Raw genomic sequence first — 23,385 nt, 5'->3', positions numbered from 1 at the left:
TGTTTCTTTCATTGTGCAGAAGCTTTTTATCTTGATGAAGTCCCCAAAAGTTTTTTAGTTTGATGTAGTCCCATTTATTTTTGGTTTTGTTGTTCTTGCCTCAAGAGACAGTTACTATATATATATATATATATATATATATATATATATATATATATGTATATGATGTCAAAGAGCTTACTGCCGATGTTTTCTTCTAGAAGTTTTATAGTGTCATGTCTTCCACTGAAGTCTTCAATTTATTTTGAGTTCGTTTTTGTATATGGTAGAAGAAAGAGGGCCAGTCTCATTCTTTTGCATATGGCTGTCCAGGTTTCCCAGCACCATTAATCGAAGAGAATCTCTTTTCCCCAGTGTATATTCTTGCCTCCTTTCTCATTTATTTAATTGACCATACAGGCATGAGTTTATCTAGCCCTCTGTTCTGTTCTGTTGATCTGTGTATTGGTTTTTGTGCCAGTACCATACAGATTTGATTACCACAGCTTTGTAGTATACTTTGAAATCTGGGAGCATTATTCCTTCACCTTTGTTCTTTCTCGACATTGCTTTGGCTATTCAGGATCTTTGTGGTTCCATTAAAAAGTTTAAGATTATTTTTTCTAGTTCTGTGAAGAATGCTATTGGTATTTTGATAAGGATTACATTGAATCTATAGATTGCTTTGGGGTCAGTATTTGCTGAATGTATGAACACTCAAATAAATAAAATGCTCAGTTCAATCCAAAATAAGCATCTCACTCATAAAAGTCAAGACAATGCTCCTCTTTTCCCTCAATGACTAACATACCTTTCGTTTTTGTTTCAATTTTCTAGATGATGTCCCAGATTGCCTTCTTGCTAGATGTATATAGCAGGTGCACTGAACACCACTGTCACCTACCAGAGGTAACATAAATCCTCCAAAAGCACTTTTTAAAAGAATCTTGGAATATTCCAACGTGTCAGACTTATTCACTGATGACAGCGTCATTGTGTGGAAAACACCATTAAAATAGACACTGATGGGGTGCCCGGGTGGCTCAGTTGGTTGAGCGTCCTTCTTCAGCTCAGGTCATGATCTCGCAGTTTGTGAGTTCGAGCCCCGCATTGGGCTCAGTGCTGACAGCTCAGAGCCTGGAGCCTGCTTCGGATTCTGTGTCTCCTCTCTCTGCCCATCCCCCGCTTGTGTGCGCGCGCACTCGCTCGCTCTCTCTCTCTCTCTCTCTCAAAAATAAATAAATAAATGTAAAAAAATTTTTAAAAATAGACACTGATGACTTGTGATTAGAGGTTCAGAGCATGAAGAATCCTTCTACAAAAAACCTGTTACACAAAGGGTCTCACCAGGATAAAAATAGACAGGACTGGCCCAAGGAACATTATAAAGGTCAGGCATTTTTTCATGTATTTCTAAAGTCCCCTTTGTCACCCCTACTTTGAATTCAACAAAGAACTCATCATTTACCGTATTTGCAATTTCAAGCCTTTAATCTCTTATTATGCAATTAAAAACATATGTTAAAGGAATCTCAGACAATAGAAAACAGATGGGGAGATCTTGGCAGGAGGCTTTGGTGGAAGTCAAGGAAGTTTCCCTACCCCTCACACTCTGTTATACCTAAAACTCACCTCCAACCTAAACTTTTCATGCAGAAACTTTTCTGTTGCATTGTGTTCCAGTGTTGAAGTGGAATGGGAGGTGGCAGGACACTTAACCAAAAGGAGCAAGAAGGTATCTGGTCTATTCCCATCTTCCTGCCCCACCTGTCCAAAGTCAGAGTCCAGGGCACACTCTGACTCGGCCCTCTCCCCTTTCTGAAGACAATCTTATTCCTCAAAAGGAGTCATGGCCTGCTTTGATCCTAACCTGGCCCCCAAGGCAACCTCAGTTTCTAGAGATTCTTGATGACCCAGTTCTTTGGGACTAACCCCAATGTGATATGCTGACTCTATCTTTCTGAGCAAGGTCCACGGACTGACCCATATTCTGCAAAGAATGAAAGAGATTTCAAATTAGACCTGCATCATAGTATTGGAGATGCCCCAACAAGTTAGAAGGCCAGGAAGCGTGAAGCATTAGACTAGGGTACAGAAAATCCCAGCACTGCACACAGCATATTCAAAATCAAGAACAAGAGAACTCTACTGGAGAGTAAAATCTAGGGCCTGAATGTGATTATATGCCTGGTGATGATGGTAACAATGAAAAAGAACATAGCACCAGAAAAAAAGTATTCCTAATGAGACCAATTCTTAACACTGGTTAAACTATAAAATGGGAGAAGACAAGTTTTATTTTTCCTATAAAATCCACACTAAAGTAATCATTGAAATACTAAATGTAACCCAATGTCCATGAAACTATGGCCACTCACCAAAAAAATACAACAGAACTCATATGTATCTTAATATGATCAAATTTATTGTAATTGAATTAAGTGACAATACTAAGCTGAACTGCTCAGTCTTCTTAGCTTGTGACTCATGGTGGTCAAATTGCACCTAAAGTAATAAAACACAACAGTGGCTAAGAAACCTTGATACTATTTCATTTGTCTAAATCCAACTCCATATCCATACCCCCAGATATTATATAAAATGTACATTGCTTTATTTTAAATCTCCATCATTTTATGACTTGTTACTATGTTCATATTTTAAAATAAAATAAAATGTATTGCCTGAGAATTTTTCAGGGGTTACAATTTTCTTTGGTATGGGCAGTGTAATGTAGTATTTAAGGAAATAAGCACTGAGGTCAAGTCAGCCTGGGTGTGAATGCCACTTTATATAATGTGTGAACTTGTGCTGAGAAGGTACTATACCTCTGCATGTCAGTGTGCTCTTCTAGAAAATGGTTACCATAATTGCTATGACTGAGTATACCAACCCATGGTACATAAGGGCTGAAGCTCAGAGAATCTCAGAGCTGAATGAGGTCTCCTGTACAATTTTCTGATCATAGTTGTACAGATTATCCCTGCTTATACTGACTTTTTAAAAATCAAAATTTGAGTGATAATGCTAAGGGAAGTATAAATGTGTAATAAGGATATCACATGCGAGAAGTGTTGACAACGAGGGAAAAAAAATCATTTAAACTGCTTAACCTATGCTGGTTTGAACATGTGGAGACCAATCCTATTTCTGAAGACTTTAGTCTACCTAGGAGCTCTTTGAATGTCTAAAAAGCTAAGCAGTGTGCTTATTAACATAGGTAAACTCTATCTGACAGTTATTATAGTTTTTATCCAGTTCTATTTATGATCACAGCTAATGATTTCAGCTCACAAGACCTGAAAGAATGCATATACCAATCATTTCAAGAAATTTTAAAATGTAAAAAAAATCTATTTTTACATGTGATGAAAATGAGGTTCTGAGATGCTAAATAATGTACTCTAAGGTCATGAAGAAAGTTAGAGGTTTCAGACGAGAGCAAACAAATGCAATGCTATTTTGCAGAACAGTGGGACTATAGCATCAGCTCTGCATGACTTGATGGATTATTATTCCAATCAATGAAATTTGAATCATTACTCTCCTTGAAAAAAAACTAGCAACTCTTTAATTTACCCTATGGCAAAGGGTCCTCAGTAACATATCTGGAAGAAAAATAACTAAAGGTCACTCTAAGCAATAAAAAAAAATTAACACAGTAGTAATGAAAATGATGATGATGATGATGATGACGACGATGATGATGATGATAGAAAAAATAAAGGAATGCTAGTATTTCCTCACACTTTTTCCAAGTGATTTTGTGGAATCTCTTTCACTTAAGACGTCATAAAAAATAGATAATTATAAAATATAAGATATTCATCTCCCAAGAATGGGAGCTGGAATATTCCACTCAACAGTGAGATCTCACATGCTGTACAAATACAGGAGCAAATCATGGCCACTAATATGTTTCTCAATTTTGGCAAGTATGCAAGTGTTTTATGGATGTGGTCATCGAAAAGTCATTGTTCATATGAGACCAGAATCCTGTGACCACTACAGCTTTTGTAACAAATCTCTATCAGGACAATACCCCTTGCTGTCCACTTTATGGAAAATGATTGGTTTATGACTACTGAGTCCATACTGAGATAACTTTAGAAGATATTTTTCATACTGGCCTTGCAACAAACTCATACTTTAATAAGCAAGGGCCAGGACCTCAATCTCCCCCAAGATTCTTCTGGCTCCACCAGATGCAATTACAACATATTCATTCAGTAAACATTGATTACGTGCTGATGATTTGTCTAGTACTGTGTTCTAAGCCATCAGAGGTGCCAGGAAATGAAGACATGGCCCCTCTTGAAAAGGAAACTAAACATCATGGACTTGGAGCCGCATTCTACATACTGCTGACCTTCTCTGGACTCCCTGGGCCAAGAGGACCCTCCAAAGGTTCACAGCATCCTGGTGCTGATATTCACAGATGGTAATCATAATGCTCAAATCTCTCTCACTCATTTCTCCAACCCCAATCCATTTGTATTGGCTCTCATTCCAATAGGTAGAAAAACTACATCTTTAGAGTTTTCTCTGAATTTCTCCTTTCTCCAACAAGCTGGTTGTTCTGCTTTAAACCAGAACCTAGCTTTTCCCAGTGAACTAGAGAGCAACAGGTATTTTTGCACATTTCTGAACCAGAAATAGAAAAAACAGAAAGGGACACAAAATAGCTGAGCACAGTTGCTTGTCTCTCAGGACCTCAGGATATTCCTTAGCCTGTTTATAGCCATAGTCTGAGCCTCATGCAGTCTCTTCTGTGCTCAGCAAACACACCAGTCTTTCTTCTCAGAATCTGTTCATCTCTGCTCCCCTCTGCCCAGGGATGCTCTTCCCCAGCTGGCTGTGACATTCCTTCTTCCACTACCTTCAGGTCACTGCTCAAAAGCCACTTTTCAGAAATGCCTCCTCTGACCACCTTATCTAAAAGATTAAAACCTTCCCATCATCCTTCCTCCTCTACGATAACTTATTTATCACCTATCATAACCCAAATAAAAATTACACAAACATTTATTTCTGTATGGATCGTCTCCTCCTACTGGAATGTAACCTCCATGACAACAGGAACTTCAGGTGTATTTTTGTTTTCTGCTTATTGCCCAGATCCTGGTGCTAGGAAGCACTTAATTAGTACATATTGAGTTAAACCAAAAAAATGTGTAAGACAAATCAAGTTGTTTTTAAGCCGAAAGATCAATGGTCTAAGCAGGGTGGCAAAATTATTTCTTAAAAGCTGGCTCTGGACACTAGATTATTCAGGTGTTCTCTTTTTTCCTGACATCTTACACCTTGCTCTCCACCAGTGGAGCCTCAGGAAGAATTTGAGAGGGCTTATTAAAGGCTACAATTTGGACCCATATATCTAAGCTCAAGATCAAACTTATGGTAAAACCACAGACAGGCTGAGTAGCTGTTGACTCTATCACATTCCAAAATTTTATCATAATCTAGAAATGGGAGATTGACTGAGAGACAGCCAATTAGCCAGGACACTCAATCTCTTTGACCACAACCTATTTTGAAAGTTAAATGTCTTATGGAATCTTGCTTCGTCATTCTCAATGACCTAAAGCAGTGGCATAGGGAGGTTAAATGGTTTGCCCAACATCCCACAGTGTATCAGCAGAAGTACTGGGGTTGGAAACCACCAGGTTTCCATATTTCTTGGTCACGACCACTCTGAAACAGAGAACCATATTGAGGCATGCAGATTAGTTCAAGCCCTAACAGTGTTAAGGCAAGAAAAAGGAACCACACATTTGTAGATACACACATGCACACAAGCACACACACACAACTCGCATACTACAAGATGGATGCAGAGTTGTTCTTCCGAAGTTTTCTATAAAGATGGCTGAATTTACAGTTGGAAAGTTTTTCTAAGCACATCTTTTCAACTTTCGCCAGCCTGGAAATAGCACCGGGGAGCCCTGAGAGGACTAAATCTCTTGTCTCCAATTACCCATGGTCCCAGATCAACCCACATAATTGCACAATTTTCTATCCTTTACCTCCCCAAGGCAGAAGTGTCCCTTAAGAAATCTACTTCACCTATAACATAGAAATGATTGAAGTTACTTTTATAACATTGTGCAGTATCTTCCTTCAAAGAGCAAATTTCAGCCATTAGCCCTTCAACAATCAGAAGAATAAAACAGATAGTTGGAAAAGACTTGGAAACTGGAAAAAGGTAGGTAAATAATATTTCTACCATCGTCTTTCTTTTCTCGTCTTCCTCTCATGACCTGGCTAATCTCTGATTACCAAGTCTCCTTCAGTGACCTCTCCAACACCCTCTCAATGTCTTCAAACTTCCATGTGACACCCAAAGCAAATAGCTCAATCCTGAGTTGATATCGATGGGCCCTTTACATCCAATTAAAATCAGTACTTTCTACTTTGGTTGTGAAGGGTCACCACAATCTAGTCTTCCTCTATTATGGCTGTCCTCAGGTGGGGCCACTGTGTCCTCCAGGGGACATTTGGCCATGTCTAGAGACATTTTTGTTTGCCACAACTGGGAACATGCTACTGATGAGGTTCATGGCAGGCTGCCCCAGAATGCACCATTTCGGCATGTGAGTTATTTTGACTGAAGATGATTAAGGCCCAACAGACTCAGTAAGAGCTTTTTTACCTCACCCTTAATAAAAGAATTTAGGTAGACAGCCTGTACCAGGAAGAAATATCTGTTTTGTTTTGTTTTGTTCTGTTTTACATAAGAAAGACTTTTCCTGGTGGCATGGCAAATATTTGTTTACCAAACTCTTATTCTGCCCATCTTCCTGTGAATCATCTTTCCCCATTTTCTAGTCTCAGACCCCATCCCCTTCTCCTAGCTCAGGATGGCCTATACACCTTAATTGCTTCCTAACAATCTCATGTTTTTGTGGGGCTCCTGTATATATGTAATTAAATTTGTTTTTCTCCTGTTAACCTGTCTTATGTCAATTTAATTATTAGACCAGCCAAAGAACCTAAAAGCGATGAAGGAAAAAGTTTTCGTCCCCTACACTACTTTCTGTTATCTAATGAATAGAGGCCAGGGATGTTGCTGAACTTGCTACAATGCCCAGGACCAACCTCCACAATAAAGAGTTATCTAGCTCAGAGTGTCAATAGTGCTGAGGTTGAGAAACCCTGTATAGCTCTATGGAGAGAGTTCTACAACTTTATCTCCACTTCTTTTTTCACAGTCAACTCTTTAATGGATAACATGCAATCCCCTGAACATGGCTCATGTGTTCAACCACTCAAGACCCCGTGATGCTGTGATTTATAATAAGAAATACATATTTGGTCTTTGACCCATTTCTGGCACAGAGCTCCTAAAACCCTTAGAATTTTCTTGTAAAAAGAGTGATAAAGGTATCTTTAGTTATGTTAATAGAGTGACTTTTGAAAAACACCTAAGGGTGGGAGCTAGTTGTTAGAACTGACCATGTGATTGGAGGGTTGCAACTTCCAGTCCTACCCCTAACTTCTAGGCGTGAGGGACTGGAGTTTGAATCAATCACTAATGGGCAATGATTTAACCAATTGTGCCTATGTAATGAAGCCTCCATTAAAGCCCAAAAGGATGAGCTTCCAAGTTGGTGAACCAGAACTCTTCTACTTGCCACCACGCCAAGCTCCAAACTCCTTGAGGACTTGCCCCTTTGTTCAGGACTTTGCCCTATGTATCTTCATCTGGCTGTTGATTCTACCTTTTAATATCTTTTGTTTAATCAATCAGTAATCTAGTGAGTAAGCAAGTTTTTAAGTTCTATGAGCTGCTCTAGCAAATTAATTGAACCCAAAGCGGGGAGCATGGGAACATCTGATTTATAGCCAGTTGGTCAGAAGTACAGGAACTTGAGATTGGCATCTGAAGTGGAGACAGTCTTATAGGAATAGGTCCTCAACCTGTGGCATCTGGTGCTATCTCCCAGTAGATAGTGTCAGAATTGTGTGGAATTATAGGACATCCAACTGGTGTTACAGAGAATTGCTTTTAAAAACCATACACACTGGAATTAGGAATCAGAATCTTACCCCCTCTATGATCTCTCACCCCCCTGGAAAGCCCAGGGTTTTTTTATCCAGCTGTCACATTTTTATTTTTTCTCTAAGGTCCCTCTCCCCCTTGAAAATCTCCTGGAGGGATGTACTCTTTCCTTTCCAAACTTGTGAATGCCTTGGTATTGCTCTTTTATAAAACATATCATATATAATCTGGAATTATATTCTGTAGCCTGTGAAAAGTAAAAACCTTATCTTGTTTACTCAAGACTGTATCATCAGTGCCTAGAATGGTGCCTGGAACACAGCAGTGCCAAATAATCCTTGATCGTGTGAGGAATTATCTCTGTTCTAGATTCTTCACTCTTGTCAGATTGAGGCCCTCTAGAGTTGGAAACATCTCCAGCTCTTTCCTGAGTCCTCACATTACCCCTTCCACCTAGAAGATGCTTAATAAGTAAATATTTGTTCAATGTCCAAATAAGTACACATATAACAGGACAAAAATATTAAATATTTAAATGCAAAAATAAATACAATACATAGTATGTAAGTAGACAACTAAATTAAACATGCAACAATGAAATAGGATTCAGGTTATAGGAATTAAGTCCTAGGCAACAGTTCACCCATCTCAACTTTTAATTATGTCAGAGAATTTATGTCACAAATATGTTCCATTGTCTTACATTTCCTCATCTTTAAAAAGCACTGAAATGCACATTTAAATGTTAATTGCTCATCTGGATAGCACATGTCAAAGAAAACACGCAAAGGCAGGATGTGCCTTGGCTGACTATGCCTGGATAGAAATTAATACACTGCCCTGAAACACGGATGTCAGTTTCTAGTGACACACCACAAGCCTCTTGCAACACGGAGACGCTTACGTGTAGACCAAATTATCACGATACTGAAGAATAGAAATAAAAGATGGGAAGCAGCAATTAACTTGGGTTCCTAATAGAAATTTTACTTTGCAACGAAATTATCTCACGTGCTCACGTCTGTCAAAATTTTCTCAGATCTCATATTGAGTGAAGATGGAGAAGAGCCCACTCGAACATCCTGGGGACCTACCTCTTTTCATTCATGGTGTAGCATATCAGAATCCCTCATCTTTCTTTTTTCCAGACCTACTGATTCCATCATTTTTGCCTTTCCCATAGGTTTTATTTTCTACCTCTTCCTCATCTTTCCATGTAATCCCCAGTCTCTCACAAACTGTGTCAATGGAAAGAAAGAACCCTAATATTTTAATTCAGACTTAGAATGTGTCAGACACCTTGCTAAGTACTTTACCTGCAAGATCTCATTCGCTTCTTAAGAAAGCCCTATAACCTACGGGCTGTTATGACCCCCATTTCCACGTTAGGAAATTGATGCTCAGAGAGTTGAAGGAAAGTGCCCAAGGTCACACAGCTTAAACGATTTGAGAGTTCTTGAGTCATTGCTGTGAGTAACCTCCGTGACAATTTTAAAATATCTTCAAATTCATTTGGCTTGAATGAATATTAATTGGACACCAATAACAAGCCTGGCTTTGTGGTGCTTTGGGGAGAGAAAATGGAAAGCAATAAGGCATGTGGTCATTCCTTTCAAGAAGCTGACAGTCTACTGAGGGTAAAGTATTAATCAAATTATCATAATCACGCACACAAATTTACAAACCAATCTAAGTGGTCAGAGGGTCTGAGAAAGTAGGATTGAAGAACCAATCTGTGACTGACTCTGGAAAGGCTGCCCTGTGGAGGTTTTTCCAGCTGATCTGAAGGGCATATAGGAGTTAGTCAGGAAGGGGGAGTTGGGATGGAGAAGGGGGTAGGAATCCTTTTCAGAAAGAAAGAGCAGCACATACAGAGGCCCTGTATGTGGGGCAGTGAGAGGGAGAACAGTGCAGGATGAGGCTACAGGGCAGATGGGGCCAGGCTTAGTTTGGGTTCCTCCAGGAGCTGACTCTGAGATGAGGAATGGATTCAGGGAGTTTAACAGGCGGTGATTCCGGAGAGCTCCTTGAGGGAGAAGCAGGGAGGGAAGAAAGGAAAGCAATAATGCAGGCAGTGAAAAGTGCTACACGGTTTTTCTGTGCTGTGAGCTTAGCAGAAAGACCATGTAGAACATACCTCAGATTTGTCCCACTGAGGGCAAAGAATGAGGGACCATTGATCCCCAACTCCCACTGTCTCAAGGGGTGCTCCTGGAAACCTCCCATGCCTTCTGGGAAAGAGAAAGCAGAAAACGGTTTGCACGCAGAGGAATCGCCTTTGGGTGTAGTAAACAGGCGGAGCATGGTCCTTGTCTGTGACAGGCCTTAAAGGACTTTACCTTGAGACCAATGGGGAGCTATCAGCAGCCCTATCTGGAGGGAAGCAGGAACCTAATCAGATTTTGGTCTGGAGCGTTGAATCCGTCTGCAATGTGAATAGGTTGGAAGGCAACTAAGGTGGATGTCAAGAGACAGCTAGGAAGTTACGGAAGTAATCCAGGGCAAGCTACATTATTTGTAGGGACCGGTGCAAAATGAAACCTCAGGCCCCTGGTTCACAAAGCAGGATAAAAGTGCTTAGATTAAAATATTAAGCTCTTTCTTTTCTTCTGCTCTCTGTCCTGGTGTTGTGTTTTTAACATGCTATTTATTTATTAGCTGATGTTAGTGTTTATTGATTAAGACAGAGCAGAACACGTGCACTACATCTGGTGCATTTGGAAAGCAATGAAAAGAAAGGAGGTGGAACCACTAAGCTTTTCAAAAACATCCCAGAACCCTTCTCTATTTGCCTCCTGGAGCCGGCATGTCGATGGGACATTCACCAGGGCAGGGGCACCCATCTCAGGCTTAGCAGCTCTACAAGAGGGGATGATGGTGAGAAGGGGCCTGTTACAGGGTCCCCTGTGCACCCTGGAAGCTGGACTTCTCCACGGAAGTCTTGCCCAGCCAGGGGACTGTGTGTATCTGGAAGCACCAAAGCTTTTTCCTCAGCAGGTCTGGCTGCTCACGGAAGGGACAGCTGTCCACGTTGGGCATTTTGTTCAGACGAACTCCACGTCCAGGAAGTAGTTCATCCCAGGCATGATCTGCTTGCGGGCGTGTACCACCTGCAGCACGTGGCTGGGGTTCTCGTGGTCGCTGGTCTTGTTTTACTCGCTGAGGACAAAGTTCAGCGCCTCCTGCACATCTTCCTCTTCGATGTCGGCTTTCCACCCAGCATGGTCCATGTGAGGCTCTTCTTCCCTGGAGTCCCTCTCGAGGATCATGGGCAGGGCAGCCAGCAGGAGCAGTGGGGTGCGCAGGGGCCCAGCCATGGTGTGCTGGGAGGGGGACGGAGATCAGAGGGAAATGTTCTAGGGCCCATCTACTTGCTGTTTAGTGTCACGCTCCCTTGGGCATAGAGATACTCATACGGTGAGTGCAGACCATCACAGGCACCTTGGGGTCCTATCCTGTGACTCAATATGCACATGCAGCCCAAAAGCTGCCAGCACCACCACCCCCCACCCCGCCCCTGCATGCTGTCAGCCCCACTGATGTGTGCCTGAGCTAGGAGTGGGAAGTTGAGCCAGAAATCTCCTTTTCCCATGAGCCTGCCTATGGCAGAGAGGGACTTTCAAAAGTATTGCAACCTCCACACCTGGACAAGCTAGGTCCTTGGATTGGCTGTGAGCGAGAGACTCCCCCCAGCTGAGCCACCTACCAAATACATCCGGGCACTTCCAGGCCAGGGCAGAGACAGGCGTTCCCAGGCCCGCCCCAAGACCCATACCCAATCCCAGCACCCCCACACACACCTCTTCCCAGGTCCCCATCAGAGGCAGAAGGTGGCAGTAGTCAAAGCGGTCGTGAGAAGGCTAGGCAGGTGCCAGGGACCGGGGCGGCAAGTAGCCAAGAAACGTCTGAGGAGGCAGGGAGGCAGCAGGATGTGGAAATGTGTGTAAGCCAAGGTTCCAAGAACCCTGCACGTACTCCACCGTCCCCTCAGGCTTCACTTACAGGACACAAATTCAAAGATAAAATTAAGAATTTGGAAACAGCTGAGGCAGAGCACAAAAGCCTAAGTGGAGTGTCCTTTGGAGTGTGGGGCTCTGTGTGACAGCACTGACCACATTCTCATGAAATTGATTATGAGTCCAGGAAAGAGAGGACGCTCCCTTGAGCCCGTGCAGGAGACACAGAGAAGTAATCCAACCTGCAAAATATCTTTGGGGCAAATTTAATGGCAGTGGCTACAGATGCGGTGTGGATGTGTACAACGAGGCGAGGTGGAGAAACGAGGGAGGAGTGTGTGCAGCCAAAGACTCGCATTGCCTCCACCTCCCCTCCAAAAGGAAGTTGCAGTCCAGCTGCGTGACTTTCACTTAGTGGACAGCCTCCCAAGTGCTGGAGCCTTCTGGATCTGCCTTGGCCTTTGTGCTGAAGACACGCTTTTCTCGGGCAGCTCTTACATGGCAGGGCTGCTAGGGCCCAGTCTTTTCTGCCCAGTACCGCACTCCTGCAAGAACGATCTCTCTCTCGGGAACTCCCTTTTGGATTCCCCAAGACTCTGTCGGATCTGCCTTGGAGTTTGCCACTCCCTTGGCTCGCGTCCTGCCTCCTCCCCCTTTTCCTGTCACAGGTGTGAGATCTGCACTAATCTCAGAGCAAGTTCGCTGCCTGATCCTGTTTCCTCCCCACCTTTTATCTTTTATAGGCATTATTGCTCCCCTCCATAAACCTCCTGCGCTTCCAAGTCCATCTCAGCATCTGCTTCCCCGGGAATTCAACTCACACGGAGGATCAGAGCCTTCTCATGATTATCTGTTCCGTGCATCCACATGGGCTCCCTGAGATAGTAAGAAATAGCAGGATTATCGTGCATCAATTCAACTATCACAGAGCACCTGTTTGGCCAAGCACTATGCCTGGTACAACGGAGCATGCGAATTAATCTTCGACAGCATCACTGCTCTTCGAGAAGGCTATTGTCTAGATGGGAAGACAAGGCACGAGAGAAACATATATATGGTTTTTCCAAGCACCTAAAGAGACTTCTTCATAAGAGATGAAAAACCTCCAGATGTGGAAGCAGGCCACACCTCAGAAGCAAACAGCAAGTCTCCTGCACTAGCCTAGATATGGTTTCCAGATCATATGTGTAATGTGTATTGGGGTGCTTGGTGAACTTTATTTTATTTTATTTTATAAAAAAATAAATTTTATAAAAAAATAAAGCTGAAAAGTTATTTTTTGTTACTGTTTTACTTCTCATCTCTGTAAAAAGTTAATATTTCATAAACTACCAAGAAACTGACCTTGACTTCCAGAAGACTCTAAAGCAGATTCCAACTTTATATCCAAGCATCGCCAAGTCTTAACTCTCCAACAGGTCCCCTGAGACAGGATCTGAGTTGGGCCTCGGTGGGCCTGCAAAACAGGCCAGATGCCTCCCTACCGGCCCAATGCCTGGCTCCACCAGGAAAGTCAACCCACAAGGACTCATCTGTTTGGTCCAAGGGTGACATTAAAGACTTGAAGCTCTGTCAATTATCGCTGGTATCTGCTTGCTCTTTATTGCAGACATTTATAAATTGAGGCTTATGGAATTAATCAACTCCAAATAAGATGATCATTCACTGGACTTCCAAGTGTTCTAACAGAACAGAGAATTGTGGAATCAAATACCATGCTTTGTACTTGATTCAGAAAGAAGCTCCTGGAATGACCCTTATGTTGGACAGAGCACCTGCTGCATATCCTTGTCATCACTCCCAACTCAATGCATGTGGCATCTCCTGGAGAGCCAGAAATGCTGCTGGAGAAGTAGAGTGAGCACTCAGCCTTTCTGCCATGTGGACCTGATCCAGCCATCCATATGCAATCTCACATTCTCTGATGAGCCATTCTGCATTGGCGTTGAAATATGTCAAATCATGTGCTCTTCTTGGCAATGTCCTTAGTAGTTCAAATGGGCAGATTAAGGCACTGGATGGCCTTACCTTGGCATCCAAATACCTTGAAGGCTTTGCATAAACTACTCATAACAAGAGTCTTGGAAGGAAGGAATTTATCCCACTCCCCAGGTGAACAGGGTGAGGTCCGGCAAAAGGGAAAGCTGCCAGTCTCTGGATCTTCACTCTCACCTACATTTCAATGAAGGAAGATAGGTAGGCATGAAGGAGGAGAGCATGGGGTGAACCAACCAGCCCCCAAGAAAATCTGAACTGCAGAGGACTCTGATGGATATATTGTGAATCATGGTCACACACAGAATTGTTAAGAGTCTGCATCTGTAAGGCTGTATTACTGTAAATTCCAATGGACTTATTTTTCTAAGCCCACCAAGAGGAAGATAGGCATGTAGACTCCAAGTCTCTCCTTGCTATTTCTATAAATTGGCATCTGGCACATTAGTCTGATTCAGGCCAGGGCCATAGGCCCCAGTCAGATTTTGTACATCAGATTCTAAAGCTGAATGAGGGCAGTCCTGGGAATTCTGGCAACAGTTCCTGGGTGACAGCTCTTCCCACAAGAAGGGCACCCCATGGTACTACACAAGACCGCCTTCCTGTTCCATAAATTGCTCTCCTAGACCCCAGCCCCACACTTGTAAACATAGACCTTACCCAAGAGAGCCAGGATGAAGAGAATCCGGTCACTTGCTAGATGATTCTAAGAGTCACCACAATTGTGACAGGAGGTCACCTGTGGGTAGGCAGACACTCATACAAGGAGGAGGCCTAGTACTGGATGGGGAGATGGTTCACTACATATTGAGCTAACAAGTACCACCATGGTAATCAACCCCGCAGTTTCTTTTCACAGATGAAGAAATTGAAACCCAAAGATGTAACAGGGCTTGCACGGTCACAGAGCAGAGCCCCAGTGAGGGCTTGGGTGTCCCGTTCCAGGCCTGCTCCTTCCAATCCTGCAGGCTGAGAGGCCCTGCCAAAGATGCTGCTGGAATCTCAGAGAAGCCACTGTGGGGAAGGTCTGCTTTCAGAACCACCACATGGACAGCAGGACCCCCATTCTCGGGAGGAGAGCCCTTAGTGCCTCTGTCCTTCTCATTCCCATCCCTCTCCATGACTAGTACCAAACAACACCCCTCATGAACTCACATCCCAATGCCAAGCTTGGGACCACCTTGGACAAAAAGCCAGTTCTGTGAGCCATGCCAACACATAAGAGAAGGAGAGAATACTCACCTACAAAATATGCTACATGCATAGCAGCAATGGCAGAAGAAAAGTCAAAACAGTAACAACACTATGTGTGGAATATCGGGGGGGGGGGTGGCATTTAGGATGGTCTTATCTGGCTCTTGCCCTCAAGGAGCTCACCATTTGGGGGGGAGGGGAAGCAGAGACCTTCTGTCTAATAACTGTGCTACAATGCGTGGTAAAGAACTTGCCCAAATTGAGGCAAAAGAGATCAAAGTGACTCCGAGCTCACTTTCATTTTTTTTTTACACAAGCCAGTCCACAAGAAAATGTGAGTTTCAGAAGTAAACCCCAAACACAAAGAAATGTGTAAATGTCATGGGTGTGGTAATGGCTTGTGTTTCTTTAATTTTTTTTTCCTGACTACACTACATAGAATTCTGCTTCTTTCAGTTTCTTCAGTCCTGCTTGTAAATAACATCTGTCAACCATATGTCTTTCTGGATCATCAGCAACAGAGCTCTAACGTAAGGCCATGTGCATGTGGCTGTAGCAGCTTCCGTGAGTCCTCCAGGCTCCACCCCTCTGCCCTGCCCTCTCTGGTCACTGTCCATGACTTGTGCCAGATGAGTCCTGTGCCAGATGAGTCCTGTGCCAGATGAGTCCTGTCATTTGGCAATAGGTGGCCTGCAGAGATCTGGCTTCCTGACACTGAGCTAGAGACCACCCTGAATCATCCAGGGAGGGAACGTGAGAGGGGAGGGACTGCCCCCTGCCCAGGCTTTCCTGTGGTTAACCAAACCCTCAGCTATTTTTAAGCAACTACCAAAGGCTGCCCCATGTGTCATCATGGTTTTGACACGTGCCACCACCTTTGATAAAGACAGTGAATCTGCAGCCTGACTTCTGGGAAATTCTGTGTGTCCTGCTCCTTCGACACTTTTCCCCCAACTAGGATTGTGTAACAGTAGTAGGCATTCTAGAAGTTCAGGCAGAGATGGGCTTTCCCATAAGCAAGCAAAGGCAGAAGGGTCTACCCGTTCATGCTCTATGCTAAACCAAGGATGCCTGAATACCAACCAGTTGCTTCTTTGGGCCACAGAGCATTCCTAGGCACATGCTGAGGAGAGGCTTAGCACAGCTACCCTCTTCACTGTCCAAACATGGGTTTATCCAGCTCATAATACCATGATCCTAGAGACCCAGGGGGAGGGAAGATGGATCCTATATATGTTGAAACAGGAGCTACTTTTTCTTGGCATTTGTGGTCAGCCTGACTCCCCGCCCCAGATGCAAGCGAACCCCTGTAGCTACAGGATGCAGGTCTTCCAGGGGTGAAGGCAGACCCTCTTCCAGAAGGGAGATGGTACCCTCCAGAGCCCCCTAACCACACGCCTCAGGGAGGCCACTACCCAGCAAGGCCTGCAGTTGCCTGAGACAGCTACGTCCTTCCCTGGGCCACTCACGGTTTTGACATATCCTAGATTTAAAACGTTGAATCTTCTTGTAGCTTTCTGAGGACTTCTACCTCTCTGCTTTAGCATCATTACATTTATTTAAATAATATTATTTATTAAGCAAATGTTTATTCATATGTACCACGTTCTAGGCACTAGTGTAGGCATCAGAGATGATGTAACTGCCCTTGTCGAATTTATATTCTAATAGAAGGGCAGATGATAAATAACAATTATATAGTAAAATAAATAATCATACAATAAGAGTTCTCTTATCATATGTGCAGGAGTGTGGCTATTAACATTTGAGCACTGCCTCTGACATGTACTGTGGGGTGACCCTCATTCACACAGTTAAATCCTCAGGGAAATGCTCTGATAGAGGTATTATTAGTTTCAGTTGACCAGTAAGACAACTGAAGTTCAGCTCACACAAACTCAAAAGCAGCAGTGCCCAATTTTGAACCTGTGTCTACTTGACTCCAAAGGCCATTATCATTCCACTTCTCTGTCTCTCCCGATGAAGTAAGGGAGCCCAGGACAAGCCTTTAAACCTTGTGGAAAGGGTTTCTTTGAGTCCCACTTCCTCAGCTTGAAAGCGTTTCTAAACGTCTAGCAGTGCTTCCATCATGAAGTGGGTAGAGTAAGATGATCATATGGGGTCTCAGCACAAGGAACATGAATCTTCATTACTCTCTGCATTGTGCCCCTCCCTTTCATTCCCAAACACCTACCTCCACCCACCCAGACAGAGAACTGGAGACTGAGTTCTGATCTAATCCCTTTGAGGATCTTCAGGGCATGCACCAAAATCCCAGCCAGTAGATGACAATCAGGAGCTCCTTTATAAGACCCGAGTCACCCTCCAGGATACTAAATGGGGGAAAAAATCTTCCTTTTCCAATATTGCTCCCAAAACATACCAGGATGCCATGACAAATCATAGCAGGTTCCCTCCATTGACTGAGGTGTTTCTTATTCCAGGAGCATGGGTTCCTGGGCCCAGAGGTAGTAAATAAAGCAGAAATATCACTGAACCTTCAATCAAAACATCTAGGTCAAAAACCTATCTCTGCTACCTGCTAGTGACACGGGCTTGAGCCAGAAGCTTCACTTTTTTAAGCCTCCCAATTCCTGTCTATAATATAAAGAGCTGTGTTCCTTACCTCACAAGGATCACTGGAAAAGGAAAGGAAGACATCTAAATGAGATCTATATTTCACTATCTTGAAAAGGCCTCTTACATTATATTGTGTTTTTTAAGAGTTAGATGTGGCTTTATTTTTGAAATTTTTCTCATTAAGACAGACCAAAGTATGTCTCCTGGCTAATAATTAAACCTTGTTTATATCTCTTATTTCTGGAAGAAAAAAAAATCATTGCAAGATCACTGGTATGTTAGTAGTCCCCTGAAGTGAGATCCCTTAAGTACCCATAAGGTGACAACTTCACCATGGGTAATGGCCACCCGTGGATACTAGACAATAATAAGGGAATTTTTGTCTTTAATATCCAGCTTTCCATATAATTTATAATCTGTTCTTTAAACTCTCAGCCCTCAGGGTGACATCATAGGCTCATCTCTCCAACCATTTTATAAATGAACATCCTAAGGTCCAAAGGGTTAAAAAGCAGGGGACGACCAGGAAAGGGGACTGAATAATCTCCTTTCCTATAGACTGTGGAACCTAGACATTTAATCCAACTTAAGAGGGATAGTGCTTACCTCCTCAACACTGAAGGGTAACTGTTTGGAGCAGGAGGTGTGGGAAATGGAGACCCGAGTGAGAGGCAGGAAAGCGTTAAAGCACCAGGAGCAGAGAGGAAATGAAATAACCTGCCCACCTCTGATCCTTGATACTTTCAAGAGCCTGTCTGGGGCCAGCAGCCTGAGGAAACGCCAAGGCTATTTCGTGCCTTCACCTCTGGGCTGTTTTTTACTACCATTCATTAAGGAGATCTTTTCCGTCAGCCTTATCATCTCTCTTGGCTCTTGGTCAGGTTGAGTCAGACCTGAAACACTTATTTTTGCAAAGACTAACCAATCTTTCGTCTAGACACTTATGTCTTCTACCAAAGCCCTGCTGACCAGGGTCAAGGAGGAGATCTGTAAAATACATGGCCTCTTGCACAGCTCAACATTACGGACAGAGAACTTGAAAGCAGGGAGACAGAAAAGTACATGATGTGGGTAATTGAAGGCATTGTGAACCTTCTTTGTTTGAAAAGTAGAATGGGACCAGTCTGGAGCATCCCCCAAAGGGTTTACAAATCCAGACTTTGTTTGTCCTGTTTCCTCTGCCTGGATCACTGTCAGTTCTTCGTCTCTATTTCCTTTTCCCCTGACCAACTTTTATTCATTCCAGTCTTACACTACAACTCGCTTCTTCAGCAAAGCCTTCCCTGACCACCACAGTCTTTCATCACACCCTATCCTTTGCCAGCATAGCACCCATCGGCACTATAACAAAATTATGACGTGTGTACCTTTCAGAAACTGACTACTCATAATCATTAGTTGTTGGGCATTTTGTAAATGATCTTATAATTGGCCTAACTGTAATTTTAGGCAGTAATCAGACAACAAAAACAGTATATGCAATTATTATTAAATTATAATGTGTCCCTCACTAGAGTTTAAGCTCTTTGGGGGCAGGGACTGTTTGGGCCTGTCTATCATTGAATCTGCAGTAACTTATACCATGCCTGACAAATAGTTGGGGGTCAAAATATGTGCTGAATCAATAAATAAGTAAATGCATGAGATCATCCGTAAAAGGCTCTGGTGACGTGGGGGAAAGTTCAAAGGGTAAAACATTCAGACAGAGAACAGTTCATACCAGGGCAGTGGGGGAAGCAATATCCCACTGCCTCTGTTTTGGCCACATTGAGTTCCTGGGGTGGAACCTGCTACCCATGTCATGTGGCCTCCCTGAGCACAGAGCCCCTCTTAAGCCTTCTTCCATGGTTGCCTTTATGAGCAGGGAAAAAAGAAACTGGGAAGCCAGCTCCTTGGCTTTTTTTTTTTTTTTTAACAAAAGTAGTCTTTGGTCATTTCAGAGAAGTCTGAAATTCATTTACATTTAAAAAATAGTTCATTGTCAGAGAGAAAGATTGTCAAGCAGTGAATCAGACTATGGTTTTGGCAGGCTGATTCATCCTTCTCATAGTACGTGCCACACTGCATTAGCCATCTTTCCGTGACGTTCATCATGAAACAAATAAGATTGTGCGTGTGTCTGCGTAGATCTGGTCCCTTCAGAGACTGCTGGCTCAGTGAAGGGACAGGTAGCGTCGTGCGTACCTTTTCATAACCTTACTACCTATCATGGTGTCACAGAATAATTGCTGATGAGATCGCTGGATGCAGCAAGTTGAGAGGTCCTTGGAAGATCCTCCATTAAACCTAAAGCATCCCCCATTGATCCCAAGGGCATGAATCCTTCCTCAGGGAGACACTTGACAAAATGGCTTTTAGGAGGTCACTTTCTGGGCACTTTCTGGGCACCTTATCGCAGCCCAGTTTCTCCTTGCCTTCTTCCCATGCTGCAAACCAGCTCAGTAGGTCTGCTCCACACTGCTCAGTGCTACTCATTCCTTCTCACATCCCCCTCTCCCTTCTTGCTCTTTAAAGGGGTCTGTCTCACAAGGAGCACCTCCTTATTCACACAGTGCTCTCTGCCATAGTTCTCTCAGATGACTGCATTTTCCTGGTCACAAAACACCCCCCCCCCCATATACAACAGCTTTCTGGGTAAGCATTTATATAAAGACAGCAAGTCATTTCATGTGTACATTTTCATTAATAGATTGTCAGAGTCGGCACTCTGGGGATCTTTCATAAACTCAGGGGAAGTATTTAATAGAAACTACATTAGAAGATGCTTTCTAAAGTCTGTTAGTTTAATCAACATTCTTAGCCCATACATCAATGTCAAGACAATGAGATGGCCAAAAGCCTTGAGTGCTGGTGACTTTAATATACTGCTGGTGCTGTGGTGATATCCTTCAGTCTTCAATATGTCTTCACTTGATTCCAGCTTAATTTCTCTTGATGAATGACTCCACCTATTTTAAGGCCTGAATCTGTGGTGTTTTGAACTGTTAATTATGCTTCCAAATAAATAGGCAAGTTGAGATGACTCGAGCCAGTATCTACAACCATTTGGAGTTATAGTCCAAAGATCAAGAAGTATGGAGGGGATATTAGAAGAAATATATCAAGTGGGCAAACATGGGCCAGATTCTATGAATAAACTCCTCTGAGAATACTAGTCAGCACAGGGGCCAATGGCTTACTAGCTGATACCCTCATACTCTGGGAGAGCGAGAATATTTAAAAGAAAAAGTATGTATCATATGAACCATCTTTGGTAGGAGGGGCTATCAGCACTGGAAGAGAAGGTTCTTCTTTCCTTCACCAACCCAACTCTTTTTAATGCCAACAATGTGCTCAGCACTGTGGAAAAAAAAAAAAAAAAACACCTAGTACTGTACTTACCCACCTCAAGTATGATCACACTGAATGTTCGGAGGGAATAAGTAACATTCCTGTAATCTGGCCTCCTGCCTCTAGAGAATGTTGTGTGTCTTGTCATTTCTCCTACCCTTCAATTACAGAAAATCAAAAGATAAAGGGTGGCCCCTCAGATAGGTGACCTTCCATGTGCCTGCCACAGTGTGCATCACATCATCAGGAACAGGTATTGATTATCCTTCATTCTTGTCAGGTGGGCAGCAGCCAAACACCGTCCAGCCAGACCAGCCCATGTGGTAGTGTCTCCAGCTCAGTCTGGCTGTTGATTCTGAGGATGAATGAATATATAAGAAAAGGCTCAAAGGTGCCTGGTACGTAAGAGAGCTCCCTAAAGGTGAGCTTGCCTTCCTTGCCTTCAACATGGACAGGAAGGGTGGATTCTCTGCCCTACCTGGGTTGACCATGCAACCTCCTCTGGCCAGTCTCAACATCCCTCACTGGGGCTACAACAGAGTGATGTGCTAGCTCGGCCATAGGCCACATACCTGCAAGGAGAAGGGCCAATAGACAGACATGGAGGGATTGAGGGAACAGGGCCAAGCAAACATCTCCTATGCACTATTATCAGACATTGAGCTGGGCACTTTATAGACAAGATCACAATATTCAGAAGGATATCAAGCAGGTTTTATCTGCATTTTGCACATGAGGAAATTGAGATTTAGAGAGAACAAGTAACTTTTGTTTTTGAGGGAAAGAGTGAGAGTAGGGGAGAGGGGAAGAGGGAAAGAGAGACAGAATCCCAAGGAGGCTGCATGCTCAGTGCAACCCAACACAGGCTCGATCCCATGAACTTGGGTTCATGACTACAACTGAAGAGTCAGACACTCAACCCACTGAGCCACTCAGGCACCCTGCAAGTAACTTTTCACACAGATAGAACGTGAGTGAGGTTCGAGCCTGAGGCTTTCTTATGTCAAAGTCTTTGTTTATCCCTCTGAAACTTTCCTGAAAAAAAATGAGCTCAGGATGCAGAAGACTTTTTTAACCTGCATTCCAAACTCAAGAGGCCTGGAAAACAACCAGATTGGAAGAGCATGTTGATTGTTGACCTAAAACGTCTCCCAGGCATTCTGACTGGCCATCAACATGTCACCACAAATGTCTAGGCTCCGGAAACTAATTTTAAAGTCCAAAAGAAAAAATTGCCTTAAAAATATGCTAGTGATACAAAGGCAAAATAAAAACTAAGTCTTTTTTTGATGTATTTTTAAAGTCTTTTCCTTTAATATGGAGTGTGTGTGTGTGTGTGTGTGTGTGTGTGTGAGAGAGAGAGAGAGAGAGAGAGAGAGAGAGAGAGAGAGGGAGATTGATTGATTGTCAAAAGGGATTTGAAATGTCAACATTCTCGGTAGTGTTGGGAACCCAAACACAACAGTCTTAGGTCAGTGCCTAAGAACTAGAAAGGCCAACTGACTAGACAATAACCATAAACATGACCCCTTTTCAAATTGATGTTGCTCGTGTCCCTGGGAGAATACAAAACATAAAATCAAACAAAAACTATGGCCTGGCAACAATTCTGACTTTTAAGAGGATTAAAAAAACAAGAGTTTGGGTCACAGAAAGCAGTGGTCATTTTTGGAGTTTCAGGATCAGCAGGACATATTTGAAATATTTTAGCAGGACTTGAGGAGGGTTGGAAGCTTGTAAATTAAGTAGAAAAAAGTAGTTTACCTTCCACCAGTGAATTCTGTAGGAGTGGAAACCAAAAAGTTAGCATTCCTCTTTATTGGTGGAAGAGAAACCAATCAACAGAACTAGGTAGCTAGGGCACTGGGCTAAGAGCTTTATATGCATGTCTCTATTCTCCAAGTCTCTACTTGGAAGATGCCACTGGTTAGCAGCCTGTGTGGATAGGGCAGGTCCCTGCTGTGTGGGCTGACCTTCCCGTTCACATCAGAGAGCATCTTAACAGGGCCTGGGACTCAGGGTGACACAAGTGCTGTTGAGAAGCCATCCAAAGGCAACTTATGTTCCCTCAGGACTTGGCAAGCTCTGAGGGTCACATCTCAGCTTGGCCTTAAGACTACAGCTTCCTCCATGAACTTTAATTCCCCTTTCCCTTGACTCCCTCCCCCGACAGTCCCAAAACAGGCCAGTTCAGTCCCCAACATCAAAGAATTCTTTTTATTAAAAGCAGCAAGGCTGTTCCTTATGGCCTCTCTGCCATAAATGGCTTAGGAGAGGAAAGGCGAGAAGAAAAGCACCTCAAGTATTTGCTGTGTTCACTTTCAAAGGGCACCCTGTTTGCCGAAGGGG

The 23,385-nt window shown here is 43.2% G+C and overlaps 1 long non-coding RNA gene across 2 annotated transcripts in view; it reads right to left on the bottom strand.

Moving 5' to 3' along the window:
- The window catches only part of LOC123385983, a 159,280-nt gene that overhangs the window by 78,163 nt on the left and 57,732 nt on the right, over window positions 1-23,385 (bottom strand). The window contains exon 3 of one of the 2 annotated variants that reach the window (XR_006599325.1): window positions 2,384-2,484. The exons of the other annotated variant lie outside the window; for it this stretch is intronic. This is a non-coding gene — a long non-coding RNA (uncharacterized LOC123385983). Of the gene's footprint in view, window positions 1-2,383; window positions 2,485-23,385 lie in introns of those variants that run through there. 2 annotated transcript variants of the gene reach the window in all.

Source organism: Felis catus, chromosome B3 (assembly GCF_018350175.1).
Source record: "Felis catus isolate Fca126 chromosome B3, F.catus_Fca126_mat1.0, whole genome shotgun sequence".
Taxonomy (NCBI): domain Eukaryota; kingdom Metazoa; phylum Chordata; class Mammalia; order Carnivora; family Felidae; genus Felis; species Felis catus.
This window is presented reverse-complemented; position numbering and strand designations above follow the sequence as displayed.